Source organism: Tursiops truncatus, chromosome 15 (assembly GCF_011762595.2).
Source record: "Tursiops truncatus isolate mTurTru1 chromosome 15, mTurTru1.mat.Y, whole genome shotgun sequence".
Taxonomy (NCBI): Eukaryota; Metazoa; Chordata; class Mammalia; order Artiodactyla; family Delphinidae; genus Tursiops; species Tursiops truncatus.
The window spans coordinates 78,928,371-78,946,855 of NC_047048.1; the positions used below are offsets into that span (position 1 = coordinate 78,928,371).

General features: G+C 36.9%; 1 long non-coding RNA gene across 1 annotated transcript in view; it reads left to right on the forward strand.

Annotated features, from left to right (window-relative positions):
* LOC109551343 (uncharacterized) overlaps positions 1 to 18,485 on the forward strand; it is a 586,181-nt gene that overhangs the window by 161,006 nt on the left and 406,690 nt on the right. The window lies entirely within an intron of this gene.

Genomic DNA, 18,485 nt, shown 5'->3' on the forward strand with positions numbered 1-18,485 from the left:
TGGAAAGTGAGGAGAATCATAAAGCTTAATACTTCCCAAGTAAGTAGTTAATTCCTTCCGATAAGATCAAATGCTAAATATTCCTGCTGATTAAAAACATTGTGGTGCAATACTTGTACACCAGTGTCCGTACCAGCCCTGTGCACAGTAGCCAAAACTCAAATGTTCATCAACAGATGACTGGATAAAGAAAAATGTGATATGTACACACAATGAGATATTATTCAGTCTTAAAAAGGAATAGAATTCTGATACATGCTACAGCATGGATGAATCTTGAAAAACATTGTGCTAAATGAAGTAAACCAGACACAAGAGGACAAATACTGTATGATTCCACTAGGTACCTAGAATGGGCAAATTCATAGAGACAGAAAGTTGAATGCTGGTTTTCACGGGCTGTGGGGAGAGGAGTGTAAGAAGTTACTGTTTAATGGGTACAGGATTTTTGTTTAGGGTGATGAAAAAGTTCTGGAGGAACTGGGTGGTGGTGATGGTTGCACAGCATTGTGGACATACTGAATGCCACTGAATTTGTCATCTTAAAAATGGTTAAAATGGTACAATTTACATTATGCATATTTTACTATAATTAAAAAACAAACAAAAACCCTCCAAAACACAGAGTTCCAAGTATCATTTGAATGTTTCATTTTTAACGTCTGACATTGAATGACCTATAGTTATGAAGTCTGTGTGAATTAATCTATGCTCAGGAAACTGAGAGTATGTCAAATGTACTTTATATTTGATGTCCTCACTATTTCTTACATCTGTGGAGAGTTATTTGCCATACTTAGAAGTAGATAATGTAAGAGTAGGGATGGAGGGGGTAGTGGGTGGCTCTGAACTGGGAAGGGACCCTCCTGCCCTCAGAACTTCCAAGGGACTCACAGACTCTTACTTGCAGGAGCTCACCACAAAGTTCATCTTCATTAGGCATCATACTTACCTTTCTTAGTGATTTCCACGAGCAGGAATTATTATGCACTGTGCATTAAAATGCACTAGTGTGGATCAAGGTAGGAAATTTTATCCTTAATTAGTATGAAATTAACTTAACTTGAAACATCGTAAAGCTGACATGCCATACGTTCCGGGATTTAATCACATTTTCCCGCGTCTGCAGGTTCGGAAAGCAGAAATATTACATTAATAGGATTCTGAAGCTCAGATCTACTGAGGTGACAGGGAGATACCCTGCCAGTAATGGACAGAAGGCAATGTTGGTAAAAATCTTTCTTTAATATTAGGAGGCATGCTGGAGAGGGAAAGATAGTTACTCTGGGAAAGTGTGTGGTCATGATTGGAAAAATTAAAAGGGAAAACTCAATCTCATTTTCTTTTGAAATATGTAAAGTAAAGCATTCTACTGGGAAAAGATTTAGCCAAATTTACATTTTAACCATTAGAAATGCTTTCCTATAAATGGTATTAAAGGAATGGAAAGCATCCTATAAACTGAATGGGCCAAATATTTTACCAGAAAAGACTCTTTAACTCACTTGAACATTTTAACAATTCAAGGTGAGGTGCGGAGAGTCAAATTTTTACTTATCTCACTGAGTTGATTCACCCGGCCAATTTCTTGGGAATTATGCAGACGACCAATATCCAAGTTAAATTTATAGCTTATTAAAGACTTTGAGTGATGGCAAAACATATTTTGGTGGCACCACTTGCATATCTAATAAAAAGTTAGTAATCTTACACTGATTCATGATTGATCAGTCAGTATTTTACATGGTGCTTTATGGTTCTTTCATTTCAGGGGTAAATACTGATTTGATTTGGGTTCCTTAAACCACTAGATTCAATTTATCTTATTATTCAAGAAGGCTAAAAATAAGATGCATAGAAATCTTTTCCCATTAGTAAATAGGCTAGAATAAGAAAAGGTGAAAGGCGAAGTATACTTTTCTATACAATACCTTTTGGGTATTTTTGCTAAAGTAAAACCCTTTCTAGGTTCTTGTCAGGTGGAACATGCCTGCTGATCTGAAAATTTTCACTTCTAAATACTGTACATAAATTATGTGATTGGGAAGTTTACTGGCATTCATTTGATCCAGTCTTTGTATGTAAAATAGTTGCTTTTCAAACTACTGACTATTAAACATGCATTTCCAGGCCTCATAGGGAATCATGGCTAGAACATTTGAACTGATGAAATGCTAGCTATGTTTTTTTAAAAAGAGGGCTTAGAAAAATTATGCGCAACATGGTGCCATTCAAGTGTACCAAGAACCACAAGATGAACTCGTGAGTGACTGATTCTTCTGTGGTCTTATTCATTGTGTAACTTAAAATAACAAAATGATTAGATGGGATCTTGAGATCCAAAAGTTACTTGTGTGACCCAAAAAGGAAGGGAAGATTTTTCTCCATTGGAAAGAATGTTATATTGATCAGCTGACTTCTGTGGGCATCTTTCATCAATCAACTCAAATTTAATAAACAAACAGAAGCAGCGTGTTGTAAAGAAAAAATAGAAAAGAAGAACACTACTGTTGAAATCCTAAATCTAGATTTTAGAGACAGTATTGAGTTGCTGTTAAGGGCTTAAAATCTAAAGCCAAACTTCCTTGGTTTGAAACTCAACTCTGTTTCTCCCTGGCTGTGTCATCCTGGTCAAGCTGTTTAAAATTTCTGAGCTTCTATTTCTATTACATGCAAATGATGATAAGCCTACTACTTTACTCTAGAAGAGTAAGTATCTCAGAAGGTTTTATGAGGAGTAAGTGAGTTAATCTATTGAAATCCCTTAGGATAATGCTTTTACAGAGTCAGTAGTCATTAAGCATTAGGTATTATTAACATGACACTCATGTGTGAATCATTCACGACACTATAGATTTTTATTTTTCTGGCTCTCAGTTTTCCCATCTAAAAAAGTGAGAAGGATGAAATGGATCCTTGGGTTCTAAACACACTTCTAGGCCTGGACACTTTTCTTGAGAGGCTCTTATTCACTCATCCAACATATAAAGCAGATGGCACACATACTACTCTGGTTGTGGCGACCATGAAGGGTAAGGGGCTCTGACAGCTCCACACACTCCTTGTCAGCAGGTCACTGAGGGGTTTCTGGAGAACTCTAGTGGCTCCATCAGGTGTAAAATCATTTTCAAAATCCTGGTTTCAAAGACAGACATGAGCTTAAACTTCTTGACTGTTATCTTTTAGTTAGATGTGTGGTCTTGGGTAGATTACATTCCTTTTATGGACCTCAGATTCTGCATCTATAAAATCAAAGCAGGGATGAAGAATGACTTGGGAAATGAGTAAGGTAGAAAATGTTGAGTGCTTATTAGCTCCATGCCTGACACTGAGGAATCTGAGTTCAATAACTGGAAGCCGAATATATCTGATCACCACAGCTAATAAAGCAGATAGTGAATCTGATGATAACCCTGCTCTCAGAAGAGGGTGAGTTAATTTCAAGTGTGTTTCAGTTTCAGTCTTGACTCAGATCCACCTTAGAGAAAAGACCACAAAGTTTTGTGAAATGTTTTCCTTGATAGAGAGAACATTCCATTTTTCTTTAGGGTCCATGAGTCTATTTGAGCTCAGGAAATTAAAACTGAGGTTTTGTTTTCCTATCTCTACTTTAACTTCTGGGTTTAAGTATCTTCTTACACAGACACTTGGGGGTGAATGATGGGCCAGAGTTGGACTAAATCATTAATTTCTAAAATTGTAGTTTTCAGTTTAGGCATTGAACCGCTAAATTCAACAAGCCCCTAAGTTCTCGCCTCACTCCCAAAGATCTTAGTTTTTTGTGATGGTATTTGGAGGAAGCTGGGACTGGGAAATTATTGCATAATACTCTCTGGGGGTAACAACTTTGTTGGGAATCATGAAGGTTGAAGATAAGGCCAAGTCATTGTATTGACCATTTTTCATGTAAGTTTTTCTCTTTATGAGGATTATTAATATCTCAAATCACCGACTATTCTTTATCTTCTTTTAAATGATTCCAGGACTCAGTGGGCATAATTACAAAAATGCAGAGTGCATTCTTGTAGAAGTAATAGGATGGGTGGATGGATGAATGGAGAAGTGGGTGAATAGATGAATAGACTGCTGTGAAAAGACTATGATAAAGCCAAATACAAAATACTGGAATGCTAAAATTCGCCTGTGTTGTATATAGCATGTTGCTGCTGTTCATAGTTAGTTTGATTACTATTGTGTAGCAATATCAAATGAAACCTAACTTCCTCATGTGAACCTTCATTGTTTTTCTGTTTAGATTTTAAGCACCTAGAGGATGGCTATAACGTCTTATTTTTCTTTTCTATACAAAGTCAACAAATTTTTATTAAGCATCTCTGAAAATGCATAGGACTACATATAGTACTGAATGCTTGTTAAATACATCAATAAAATAAAAACAACAACACAAGAAAACAAAACGATATTTGAGAATCTTGCCTACATTTTACCTTTTCAATTTTTGACTTTGCAATTTAAATGTAAAGTGTGTGTTTTCAGGCCATTACTGCAAAGATCAGTGTAAACTCGCAACGTAATTAAGATTCAAATTATTGTTATACATGAAAACATAAAATTAAAAACCTTTCATTTTACCTTTTACACCATGCTTCAATTCCATGAAAGTCATCCCTCCCAATTTTGAATGCAAAAAGCTAAATTTCACATTGCTTCTACCTTCCCAGTGGTGGCTTTTCTCACTCTTAAATGGTTCTTCACATTGGTATTCATACTCATTGTCTTGGGCATTAAAGATGAAAAGTGTGTTTGTGTTGAAAAAAACATCCTTTAAGCCACCTGGAAGGAGTGTCCTCTATGCTTAAACACAAAGTGAGGGTTGATTTTTCTCAGCAGCAGTGAAGTGTTTACCTTGGTGATTTGGAGATGCAAAGTCTCATAAGTAATCACTTAGATACTGAGAGCAGATCTGTCAGCATCAATACAACTCAGTGTGGAAACTCAGATGGATTCAGTCATGCTAATGAAGTGGTGGCAATTTTTTTTTCCTATTTTTTACTTTTTTCTTCTTTATTTGGCACAATTAACTTTTGTTGGTGACAATATGAAATGTTGGATTGCTCATGTATAATAATATTTCATATACATTATGCCATTTAATCCTCACAACAGCCTTAAAAGTGAAATAATATTATTCCCATTTTATAAATGAGCAAACTGAAACTCAAGAGAAGCTATTTTTCTAAGGACACATGGTATGAGCACAGATCTGTCTGTTTTTAGGGTTTAATACTTAGCTACTATAACAGATTTCAAAAAAAAACCGTATAAAATGCCATCTTGTTTCAAGACACTGAAGTAGAGTTTAAAACAGAGACTGCAATTTATTAGTCCCCCTAACTGCAGGGAAAATCCAATTACTTTTCCTTAACATTGAATAATTAATTCAGCTTATATGTAACAAGTACCATTGAATTCCTGTTATTCAGTATGATGCTAGGTTCTAGGATACAATGGTGGAAAAAAAAGACATTGTTTCTGCATTCACAAGATTGTATAGTCTAGACCAGGAGTTGGCAAACTATGGCCCACAAGTCAAATCTGAGCCACAACGTGTTTTTGTAAATAAAGTTTTATTGAACACGGCCATGCCCATTTGTTTACACATTTTCTATAGCTGCTACTGCCCAACAGTGGCGGGGTTCAGTAATTGCAACAGTGACTATATGGCCAGCAAAGCCAGACATGTCTGCTGACCTCTGGCATAGTTTGTTGACCTCTCTTCTAGACCAGTAGCCAGACATTTACAGATAGATAGAGCATTCTGGAGGAAATGCCATCTGAGCCATCATATTGATAGGAATTCTCCAGGGGTAGTAGGGTGGGATGGAGGGGGCAGCAGAGAGATAAGAATGTTTTAAGCTTTGGAAACTCCTTGTGACAAGTCCTTGGGTGAAACAGGATGCTGCTTTTGAGGACTTGAAATATTCAGTGCGAATAAGGGTTAGTAACCAAGGTCCCAGCACAGCATCTTGTGATTTTTATCACCTTCTAAGGATAGAGGTGGGATTCCCTATCACCACTAACCCATAGATGTACAAGGCAAGCCCCATTTTGGAATTTTAGGAATCCTGGGGGACTGGCAGGATAGTATCCACAAGGTGGTCAGACTGGTATTGATGGAAGACTGGGATAATCTGGTGCTGCTCATGTGTCTTCATCCTAAGCCAATAGCAGCACGAACTGGGCCAAACCTGAGTGCAGGTAAAGGAGGCTTCTGGCTCCAGTGATGCTCCTGGGCTTTTCAGCACAGTCCTTAGATCTCATTCACCACCACTTGGGTTGTGTATGCTGCCTCTGCCCACTGCCCCCCACCCCGGGGAAAGCACCCTGGGGTTCAGTCCTGATCCTTTCACTTGCATCTCATCCACCCAGATCTTTTGATACTTTTCCTCCCAAATTTGTATTGCCACACTCCCAAGCCTTAGTCCTTTTCCTTTCGTAAGAGACTCCAGTTGTCCATTGAAGCTTTAGCTGGAATTATTGAGAGACAGTATAGTATAGTATATTGATTACAAGTGTGAGTTCTGAAATTCAAATCTAAAAGCTGTGTGGTTAAGCAAGTCACTTAACCTCTGTGTTTCTCAAGGTTTAACCATTCATTGAGGACCTACCTTGATGATTTGTTTCGAGGTAAAACTGTTAATAGACTTAGAAACTGGCTCATGGCAAATGTTGTATATGTGTGAGTCATGTTTATCATATCATTGACTAAAAACCCCGTTCCCTTTCCCTAGAGGGCAGTGGCTTCTAAGTCTTCAGACACTCCTGGAGAGTGAGGAAGATGATTGGCATTCTATCTGGGGCTGGATAGAGGGGGCAATGTGAGAAGTGGGCAGGGCAGGGTCTAGAGTACCTCACTCTCCTTGGGACCACCGAAGGATACACCAAAAATCCAGTAATCAAGATACATAACATTTTAATGCAATATTTTTCAAAATAAAGATTAATGCAAAAATTCTATGATGAATGAAATATCCAGATTTTATTTTATTTTATTTTTTTTTACATCTTTATTGGAGTATAATTGCTTTACAATGGTGTGTTAGTTTCTGCTTCATAACAAAGTGAATCAGTTATACATATACATATGTTCCCATATCTCTTCCCTCTTGGGTCTCCCTCCCTCCCACCCTCCCTATTCCACCCCTCCAGGCGGTCACAAAGCACCAAGATGATCTCCCTGTCCAAATTTTAAATCAAGACGTGCTATGTCAAGCCATCTTGGAGCCTAAGGCGAAGGGAGGTTACTGTGTGAGTGGTGGGGCTGTCCTGCTTCTCCGCTAATGTAGCATAAAAGGAAAAACAAAACAAAACAAAACACCAGCTTAAGCGTCCAGGGTAGAGCACATTGAATATCCATGACTTGACTCTGCCTGGAATGAAGATTGCAAAGTGGTGAATAGTGAGAGACGAAGCCAGGAAGAGAACAGCTGTTTGATCAGGCTTGCTGAAGATCATAAGCTTTATCCCCCAAACAAAAGGAATCCTTGAGGGGTTTCAAGCTGGAAAATGGCTTGATCTGATCCTCGTGGAGTATAAATTAGAGTTCAGCTCTGTACATGTGAAACCATACTGGGTAGAAAAAAAAAAATTTAGTTCTTTGAAATCCAAAAAGAGTAAGCGGCTTTAAATAAAAGAAGTGAATCTATATTTATTTTCTAATGAAGGGATTTTGAGATCAGACATATATAAATGTAATTCTGTTCAACATTCACTGGAAACAAATGAAAGTTGATTCAAACAAGCTTTATTTTTTGACAGTCCTCTACTTTGATAACCGCCAGTTTTATGAGCACTCTTGCTTGAATACTTGTGAATAAAATTGAAAAAAGGCTATTAAAAGTACTTCTGGATGATGCCAAGTCAATCTACATTTTAGGATGATATTTTTGGCAAGAAGGGATCTGTGATATGTGGTTGCTTTTTGTTGTAGTTTGAAATTACCTCATGGTAATTCTTTAAATTCTTCATTTAAAATGAAAGGTTAATAGTTACCCTGCACAGTTCTTGCAAAGTGAAAATGAGCTTGGAAAGTTAAAATATAATTAATTTACTTGCCTATTATCCCTTCTGCTGGAGGAATATTCATGCATTCTGAACAGATAAGTTTTAAAAGAGGCACTAAATTGCAAGTGTTCACACTTGGATTCAGTTTAGAAGTTAAAAGTTTTCAGTCCAAATAAATTAGACAAGCATGCAAGATGAATCTCCATCTCAATATTAATGAGTAAGGGTTCCACCTTTCACATCGTTTTGTTTGTAGTTTCAGTATTAGACTCAAAGATCTTCTTAAAAGTTGCTAAAGGATTATATTGCTATTTACTTTGCAAATACATCATTACAATTTGTAGTCGTCCAAATTTCGACTATAGCCTTTCAAAATGAAGAGTGGTCTGCATTTGGGAGAGTTGACTCAGAAGATGATTCTGCAACTTGCTTGCCATCTCTTCAGCTTGCTCTCAATGATATATCGCTTAAGGTTCTCTGGTTGCAAGCAACAGAAATGTTATGCAAGAATATGGATACGTCCCTGGGATCCAAAGGAAAGACAAAAATAAATAGTGATGTTATTTAGAAGGAGCCAGCCAGTTAAGTGATCACAGTGGTACCTGAAGACAGCCTCTGTGGGATCCATGAGGTAAAAAGATGAGCTGCATTTAGTCTGCATTTACTTTGTAAGTCATTTACAAATTATATAGATGGCATTTATAGATGAAATAATAGTAAGATTTCTACTTGAAGACTTCATTCATAAATTCCTGATAATTTCCCTACTATTTTTCATATTACCAGATTTTTTAGAGTATGAAAATGGACATGTTGCACTCAAAACACTGAAGGAGTTTTTTAAATGATTGGTTTATTTACTGATTTATTTATTCATTCAGCAAATAATAATTGATGGGTTACTGTATGCCAAGTACTCTGCCTGAGAATATCACATAAATCAGACACATGTGGACAAATGGGAGAATGCAGATGATAAGCAATAAACAGGCTTTAAGAAAAAGATATTGATACATTCAGAAGGTTATGTGCACTATGAACAAAATAAAATAAAACAGGGTGTAATGGCTCAGAAAGTGCTGGGTGCTAGAGAGGTGGCACTCATTTAGGAAGGTCCAAGGAGGCTGTTTTGAGAGATTGCTATTTGAGTTGAGTCCTGAATGATATGAAGGAACTAGTCATGTAAAGATGTGGGGAAAGAACATCCCAGGCAAAGAAAACCACAAATGTAAGGGCTGTGAGGTGTGAATAAACCTGGAATGTTTGAGCAAAGAGCTCATCAAGGCTGGAGTGTAGTGGAAAGGGAATACAGTGGTAGGAGATGAAGACTGAATAGCAGGTGGTGGTCAGGTGTGTGATGCCCTCCAAAGAAGCTACAAGAACAACCAGCCTCCTTAGAGTCTCACTCATCCTCTCACCTGGTCCTCTGACCTACTGAAAATTCTCATGCCTTCCCGAATCAAGACTGACCAGTGACTCACAAAGGAATTGAGGATAATTTAGGGAATCCTTCCAAGGATATTTTCAACTTTCAACACACAAATAACTATGTTTTTTCATTAAATTCAAAACCATGAGAGCTTTAATTTGAAGTCTGGTGATTATTTCATCTAGTCTTATTTGGCAAGGTAGTAATATCTTGAATGTCTTATTTTTTCTATAGATTTGTTTTCTCACATATCCTTGAATTTCTGTGATTATAATTATAAATTGTAACTAGTGTCAGTGGAAGATTAATTTAGGAGACAGTTTTTCAAATTCTAATTAAATCTGTGTACCTTTAATAATTCACCATGAGGCCACAGCTGTTGTTTTAAACTAACTAACTTTTACATCTTGTAGCATTGCCTGTACATATATATCTATTTAATATATTTAATGTTTAATATATTTGATGTGGATAGGGATTATGACATATTTTCTTTATCCTTAACACCATCTGATACACAAAAATCTGCGATTAGAATAGGATTAAGTTAACACCTTTTGCATATTTGTATCCCTTAGGATGAGTTTTGGCCATGAGTAACAGAGATCCAAAATAACAGTAGATTAATCAAAATGAAAGTTTTCTTCTTTCATGTAAAAGTCAAGAGGTAATCAATTAAAGGCTGGTGTCATATTCCTGATTCTTGAATTCTCAGGGACCTAGGTCCAGGCCTTCAGCATTTTGGGGGGAGGCCCTAGTCTTCAGGGTACAAAACTGTGGCTAGAGCTCCTACTATTGCATCTATATTCCACACAGCAGAAAAAGGAAAGAACAGAGGGAAAAAGGGACAAAGGATGAGTATCAGCTATCATTTAGGAAAATTCCCAAAATATTCTATATGATACTTGTCATGATATCCCATTTATTAATAACTTGCTCACATGGTCAAAACTAAGTGACAAGGGAAGCATAAAAATGGATTTTAAAAATTGGGCTGCCATATGCCCAGCTAAAATTTTAGGGGTTCCTTCCTCTAATATGGAAGGAGAGGAATGAATATTGGTGAGGGAGCAGCTAGCACTTTGCAACAAAAGTAACACATTAAAAGTTTCTGATTCCCTTGGAAATGTGCCAATTCAAACCATAATTTAAAAACTCTCTGGATAAAGCATTACATATTAATTTCATTATCTCTGTATCTCTTAAATAGGTACGTGTTATTTTTCAATAAGTAGTAAAGAACATTCAGTGGAAAACTCAGGATTATTTTTCCTGAAGAATAAAATAAGGAGAGAAAGAGACAGACTAAAATAATATTGAGAAGAAATGGAAAGAACTTTTGCAATCATAAATTGTGTCATTTTCAGGGATGGCTCTAACTTTATTTTGCTCTATTCAGTATTCAGTCAGTTCTGAATATTCTGCTCGATTTGATTTGAAGTCCTGTTGTATCCACTGAATAGCTGTGATCTCACACAAATTGCTTAAATTGGGATTAGTAGTGATAGCAATTGTAGCAGCAGTAAAATGATTACTAGTTGTACTAATAATATTAATGCTTAATAAAAATATTTACTTCACTGGTTACTTTGAAAAATAAATGAATTAATGTATGTCAGGGCATTGATTTTGCAATTTTTAAAAAATTAATTTTTTGGCTGCATTGGGTCTTCGTTGTTGCATGTGGGCTTTCTCTAGCTGCGACGAGCAGGGGCTACTCTTTTTTGCAGTGCACAGGCTTCTAATTGCAGTGGCTTCTCTTGTTGCAGAGCATGGGCTCTAGGCACACGGGCTTCAGTAGTTGTGGCATGCGGGCTCAAAGGTTGTGGCTCGCGGGCTTTAGAGTGCAGGCTCAGTAGTTGTGGTGCATGGGCTTAGTTGCTCCCTGGCATGTGGGATCTTCCCGGACCAGGGCTCGAACCCGTGTCCCCTGCATTAGCAGGTGGATTCTTAACCACTGCCCCACCAGGGAAATCCTGATTTTGTAATTTGAATTCAAAAATTAACACATGGGTAGATGTTCCAAAGATCCAAGAAGTATCAACCTCATAAGTCTTTCGCCCACAAAGACCTCTCATGCATACACGTTGTCCATGGATGGCTCAGCAGAATGTTTCAGATGTTCACTGCAGACCTGCTAGTAGTGTCTCTTCCACTTTTACATCTTTATCTTTTTCTCCTATGCATAACTCTCTGTTTCCCTCATTGCAAACAATTAGTTTTGAACAATTATTATATTTTGAACAATTGAACAAATGTTTCTTGAGCTATTAGGAAGGTATTCTCGTGTGCTCTGTGGCTGATAAAGGCCACAAAATTCTCTACTCTCAAGGGGTTTAAAGTCTAAGATGGAAAAGCAAATATACAATAATCATTACGATGCTCAACTTGGCAGTTCTAGTCAGAAAGATGATGGTAGCAATGACATACAATTTCTAAAATCCAGATCAACTTCGGTGATTAAATACTTTGTCTTTCAGACAAACTACCAATATATTGAATAATTTTATAACTAGTTTTTTGAGTGTGTTTGTGTGCTTTTTCTGATCTCTAGGAATCTCTATTTCTATTTTTCTTTTCTGACTGCTCCTATCTCCTAAAGGGAAAATATGTGAAGAGGAGCTAAGAGGGGAAATAGACTGATTTATAGAACAATTAAAATGTGAATCAGTGAATTGCCTATAAAAGACAAAAATATCATTTAGAAAACTCTAGCCATGTAGTTATTTTTTTCTGAGTTGTACCATCACTATAGATTCTTTTATTTCTGTTTTATAATGCATAATACAGTATAGTGGCTTTAAATTATTGCTATATTAATTATCCATGGATGGTGGTATTTTGCATATAAATAAAAATGGTTTTTACTGTTAATGCATGACATAAAATCTTAGTTTCTGGTGTCAGTGCAAAAAGGAAACTCTAAAATAAGACTGTATTAAAATTAAAATATCCAAGGAGTTTGGAAAATGTGGGGATTTGGAGCTTACTAAATTGTTACACAAGTGGACACTTACGATTGAAACTTTAAGGAGAGAGAAGTATGAATAGCATATTATCATTAGGAATAATGGAATAATTCGCAGAGTTTGGCAAATTTTGGACTGAGGGCCAAATAGGGCCTGCTGCCTGTTTTTCTAAATAAAGTTTTCTTGGAACACAGCCCAGACCTATCATATACATATTGCCTATGGCTTGCTTTTGAACTACAGTGGTAGAGTTTAGTTGTTGCAACAAAGATTGCATTGCGTGCAAAGCCAAAAATACTTATTCTCTGACCCTTTATCGAGAATGCTTGCTGATCTTTGGAATTGAGTCACAAGTTTGCTCCAACTCAAGGATCTTAATTCCTTTTATTCTTTGTGTCTATAATAACCTAAATCTTCACTCAGTTTACTGGCTCTTATTGTCATTCAGGTCCTAGCTTAAAAGTCACCTCCTCAGGGCTCTTCAAGGAGGCTTTCCTGTCCCGGAAAACCCAATCTCAGTTAGCTTCTGAGCGTGCTGCCTGCCTACCCTTCCACTTCCCACCATATCGTCCTGTGTCCTGTTGTATTTACTCGGGGCACTTCTCATATCTGAGATTACACTGTTTATTGGTTTACCTTTTCCCCTCACTAGAATAGTTTCTAGAAGAGTAGAGATCTTGTCTGTCTCTTTCGCCTCCTTACCCTTACACTGAGGTCTGAAGAGCATTATTCGCAGTCCTCATTGGTTATTAACTGAAAGGACTGGAGTGGAGCTCAGACACTGTTGCAGCCATCTTGGATGCGTTTCCAAGGGTAATAATGTTTGTGCTCTGAACACAGTCAGAATTGCCTTGGGGTACATGGAAGCAACCTAAGTGTCCATCAACAGATGAATGGATAAAGAAGATGTGGCACAGGTATACAATGGAATATTACTCAGCCATAAAAAGAAACGAAATTGAGTTATTTGAAGTGAGGTGAATGGACCTAGAGTCTGTCATACAGAATGAAGTAAGTCAGAAAGAGAAAAACAAATACTGTATGCTAACACATATATATGGAATCTAAGAAAAAAAATGTCATGAAGAACCTAGGGGCAGGACAGGAATAAAGTCACAGACCTACTAGAGAATGGACTTGAGGACACGGGGAAGAGGAAGGGTAAACTGGGAGAAAGTGAGAGAGTGACATGGACATATATACACTACCAAACGTAAAATAGATAGCTAGTGGGAAGCAGCTGCATAGCACAGGGAGATCAGCTCGGTGCTTTGTGACCGCCTAGAGGGGTGGGATAGGGAGGGTGGGAGGGAGATGCAAGAGGGAGGAGATGTGGGGACGTATGTATATGTATAGCTGATTCACTTTGTTATACAGCAGAAACTAACACACCATTGTAAAGCAATTATACTCCAATAAAGATGTTAAAAAAATAAAAAGAAAAAGAATTGCCTTGGGTTTACAGGGAATGTATGTGCGTGTGCTGCTGGTGGGGATGGTGCTAGATTGAACTGCTTCTTAGGAAGTGAATTTCTCAGTTACCTTTCTGAGATATTTGCTTTGAAGATTTCTGGATAGTAAGTGGTTTGTAGAGCACCGCATCAGAATTATACATGAATCTTTCTGTCACTTTAGGAGTTACCTTATCTCAGGGTTTCATACCCACCTTTGCAGAGGTATGTTTGTGAGGGAATCTGAGCTTGTGACATAAGCCAAATGCCAGATGTAACTTTGTCCTATCGTCCCACAGTAAGAAATTTGGAGAGCCCGGCTTTGTGCTGCTCAGTTCATCTTGCTGATTAACTGACCTGAAATTGTATCCATTTGTTTAATTTTATTGCCTTCCAAGGTATTTTTGCCAGATAATAGGCACTGTTAAATATTTAATTCATCAACTAGAGTTCTGTTTATGGAATATTTATTAGATGCTTTTGTTGAAGGTTTTTTATCTTCAGTTTTTCAACTGATAAATCTTATGACAGAGAGCTTCAAATCGGCTGTACTTTATGTCATCCTTCTTTTGTGAGAGGAAGCAAAACATGATAGAGTGTTCATCAACTCAACTGTGTAATTAGATGTGACCTAAAACATACTCTACTGTGTCCTTCTTCTAACCTTTCATACTAACAATCTGACCTTCCTGACTGTCTTTGAAAAAAAATTGCTGTTTTTCTTATTAGATTTTTAAGGGAAAATAAAGTGGTTCATATGTCCTATTCACTGTAATGCCTTGATGGATCATTTTGTTTATTTGTGCATTCACCAAATATTTATTGAGCCATTTCTATGTGTTAGGCTGTGCTGGCACAGGGGACAAAGTCCTGGGCTCAATCAATCATGACAAATATTGCTCAATCTACTACAAAACTTCCCTTTAGAAATCATTTTCCATTACAAGGTTGATATAAGCAAAGTGAAACGGAGATTTGAAGACTATATATAGAAAATTACAAGAAATATAACACTTTTGATGTGAAAATTCCCATCTGAAACCTACTGACATCCTATTTCCCTCTTGAATTACATGAATAAAAATGCTGAAGTATGTGTGGGTAGAATGTGTAAAGATATTTACAATAATAATATAATAGTGGACTTTCCATGAGCACTTGTTATTTGCTAGGTGCTTTGTGAACATATTTCTCTATCTTGCAACATTGTTCCCATTTTCTAGATGAGCAAAGAATCACGAACATGGTTGAATGGTCTGGTTTTAAGCTGAAGTATTACTCCAGGGCTCTAATACTCCTGCCACCCCCAAATGCCTCTGGTATCTTCTAAACTGACAGAATGCAGTTTGCTTTTCAATGTTGTAAGAAATATCCAGAAATCAAAATGTGTTTTGATTTTTCCTCACACTGGTTGTTTCCTAGTACAAAGATGGCATATAGATTGAAATGAAGAGAAAACTCTAAACAGTGGCTCTCCAAGCTAAGAATATCCATGTTCCACAGACCACATTTAACCAATGGAGTGGTTCTTGGGGTGAGAAACAAAAATGATTGCACCACGTTCATTCATACTGACAAAAACACACAGTGCACGTGCACATATGTCACATCCTGGATTCATCCAGCATATTTTATTTCAGTGGTTCTAGAGTGAAACGTACAAATATGTATTTTTAGTAAACTCAACAGGACAGGTGCATCTGATGTACTTTTAGATCTACACGTTTAATCTATTTCATCCAACTCTACAAAGGCTAATTTTTGCCCTTCCATTTTCTTTTTATGGATTTAGCTTTTCCTTCCATCACTGAATTTCTTTCTTCAAGATCCCAGGGAATGAGACTACACCAGCACTGTTCAGCTCTGTGTGGCCAGATTATTTCCTTTTTAATTTATTTTCCAAACCTGCTTCACATGGACTGGAGACACCACCTCTGATGTTCTGCTTAATTACAACAAAAATTTTACTTTTTGAAATTTCACTCGTGAAATTCTGAAAATCAACACTTACACATCCACCAGGGAATTCCTGCAATTATATATCGAAGTGGTCCAGAATCGAATGGTCCAGCTACTTTTGCCAAAACATTGGTGTATTCCTATGAGCTAATTTTAGAAAATTGAATTAGAACTTTTGCAAATAATGACATGGTATAATCAGAGGCAGCTACTATTTTGACTTCTGTTACCAGACATTAGCCTGCTTTTGAACTTCATATAAACTGAATCATCACTATGGACTTGGTTGTGCCTGGCTTCATTTACTCATTATTACGTCTGTAAGAGTGATTCATCTTTGTAGATTTTTTGATGATGGCCATTCTGACTGGTGTGAGGTGATATCTCATTGTAGTTTTAATTTGCATTTCTCTAATGATTAGTGATGTTGAGCATCCTTTCATGTGTTTGTTGGCAATCTGTATATCTTCTTTGGAGAAATGTCTCTTTAGGTCTTCTGCCCATTTTTAGATTGGGTTGTTTGTTTTTTTGATATTGAGCTGCATGAGCTGCTTGTAAATTTTGGAGATTAATCCTCTGTCAGTTGCTTCATTTGCAAATATTTTCTCCCATTCTGAGGGTTGTCATTTCATCTTGTTTATGTTTTCCTTTGCTGTGTAAAAGCTTTTAAGTTTCATTAGGTCCCATTCGTTTATTTTTATTTCCATTTCTCTAGGAGGAGGGTCAAAAAGGATCTTGCTGTGATTTATGTCATAGAGTGTTCTGCCTGTGTTTTCCTCTAAGAGTTTTATAGTGTTTGGCCTTACCTTTAGGTCTTTAATCCATTTTGAGTTTATTTTTATGTATGGTGTTAGGGAGTGTTTATTCTTTTCCATGTAGCTGTCCAGTTTTCCCAGCACCACTTATTGAAGAGGCTGTCTTTTCTCCATTGTATATTCTTGCCTCCTTTATCAAAATAGCTGGAGAGGGTGTGGAGAAAAGGGAACCCTCTTGGGTTGGTGGGAATGTAAATTGATAACAGCCACTATGGAGAAATGTATGGAGGTTCCTTAAAAAACTAAAAATAGAACTACCATACGACCCAGCCATCCCACTACTGGGCATATACCCTGAGAAAAACCATAATTCAAGAAGAGTCATGTACCACAGTGTTCATTGAAGCTGTGTTTACAATAGCCAGGACATGGAAGCAACCTAAGTGTCCATTGACAGATGAGTGGAAGATGTGGCACATATATACAATGGAATATTACTCAGCCATAAAAAGAAACGAAATTGAGTTATTTGTAGTGAGGTGGATGGACCTAGAATCTGTCATACAGAGTGAGGTAAGTCAGAAAGAGAAAAACAAATACCATATGCTAATACATATATATGGAATCTAAAAAAAAAAAAAAAAAAAAAGGTTCTGAAGGACCTAGGGGCAGGACAGGAATAAAGATGCAGACATAGAGAATGGACTTGAGGACACGGGGAGGGGGAAGGGTAAGCTGGGACGAAGTGAGAGAGTGGCATGGACATATATACACTACCAAATGTAAAATAGATAGCTAGTGGGAAGCAGCTGCATAGCACAGGGAGATCAGCTCGGTGCTTTGTGACCACCTAGAGGGGTGGGATAGGGAGGGTGGGAGGGAGAAGATATGGGGATATATGTATATGTATAGCTGATTCACTTTGTTATAAAGTAGAAACTAGCACACCATTGTAAAGCAATTATACTCCAATAAAGGTTTTTAAAAAAAAAGACAAACTAGATTGATTTAGAAGGAAAGCCCAATTTATAGATGAATATAAGCCAGTGGTTATTAAATTGTATTAACAAAGAAGTGTTTGGTATAGTCCTTCACTATTAAATAAGATATTTGAAATTAAAAAAAAGTCATTCATCTTGTTGCATGGATTCAATGTTGTTTTATTTCTGTGTGTTGTAAGACTATAGAACAATTTGCCCATTTTACTGTTTATGGTTATTTGGGTTGTTTCTAGTCTTTTGCTATTATGAGTACAGCTGTTAGAAACATCCTTGTACTAATCTTTTGGTGGACCTAAGCACTGATTTCCATTGGATATATACCTAGGAGTGGAGTAGACATATGTTTTGCTGTAGTAGATATTGCCAAGCAACCTTCAAAAATGGTATGTAATGCATTCCATACAAAGAGTATGAAATACATTCATACCAGCAATGTTTAGGAGTTGTGGTTGTTCCACATTATTGCCAGCACTTGGTATTATTATTTTTTTTACATTTTAGCAGTTCTGGTGAATATGTAGTTGTTCCTTATTGTGGTTTTAAATTTCATGTCCCTGATGTGGTCTCATCTTTGTAATGGTTGCACGATATGCCAAGAAAAAAATGTTCCATATTTTATTTAACCAATCATCTTTTGATGGGCCATGAATCTGATTTTAGTAGTTTCCTCTTAGAAATCATATTTTCTCTGTGTATATGCTGTGATAAAGTTCAGAACTTGAAGCACTGGTTCAAAAGTTACATTTATGTTAAAATTGTAATAGCTATAGTTCCTCCCCAAATTGTACTCATTTATACATCCGTCATTAACATATGAAAATACCCTTTCCCATACCCTAGACAGCACAATATATTGTCAAGATTTAAAAATGTATGTCAATCTAATCAAAAGTGGT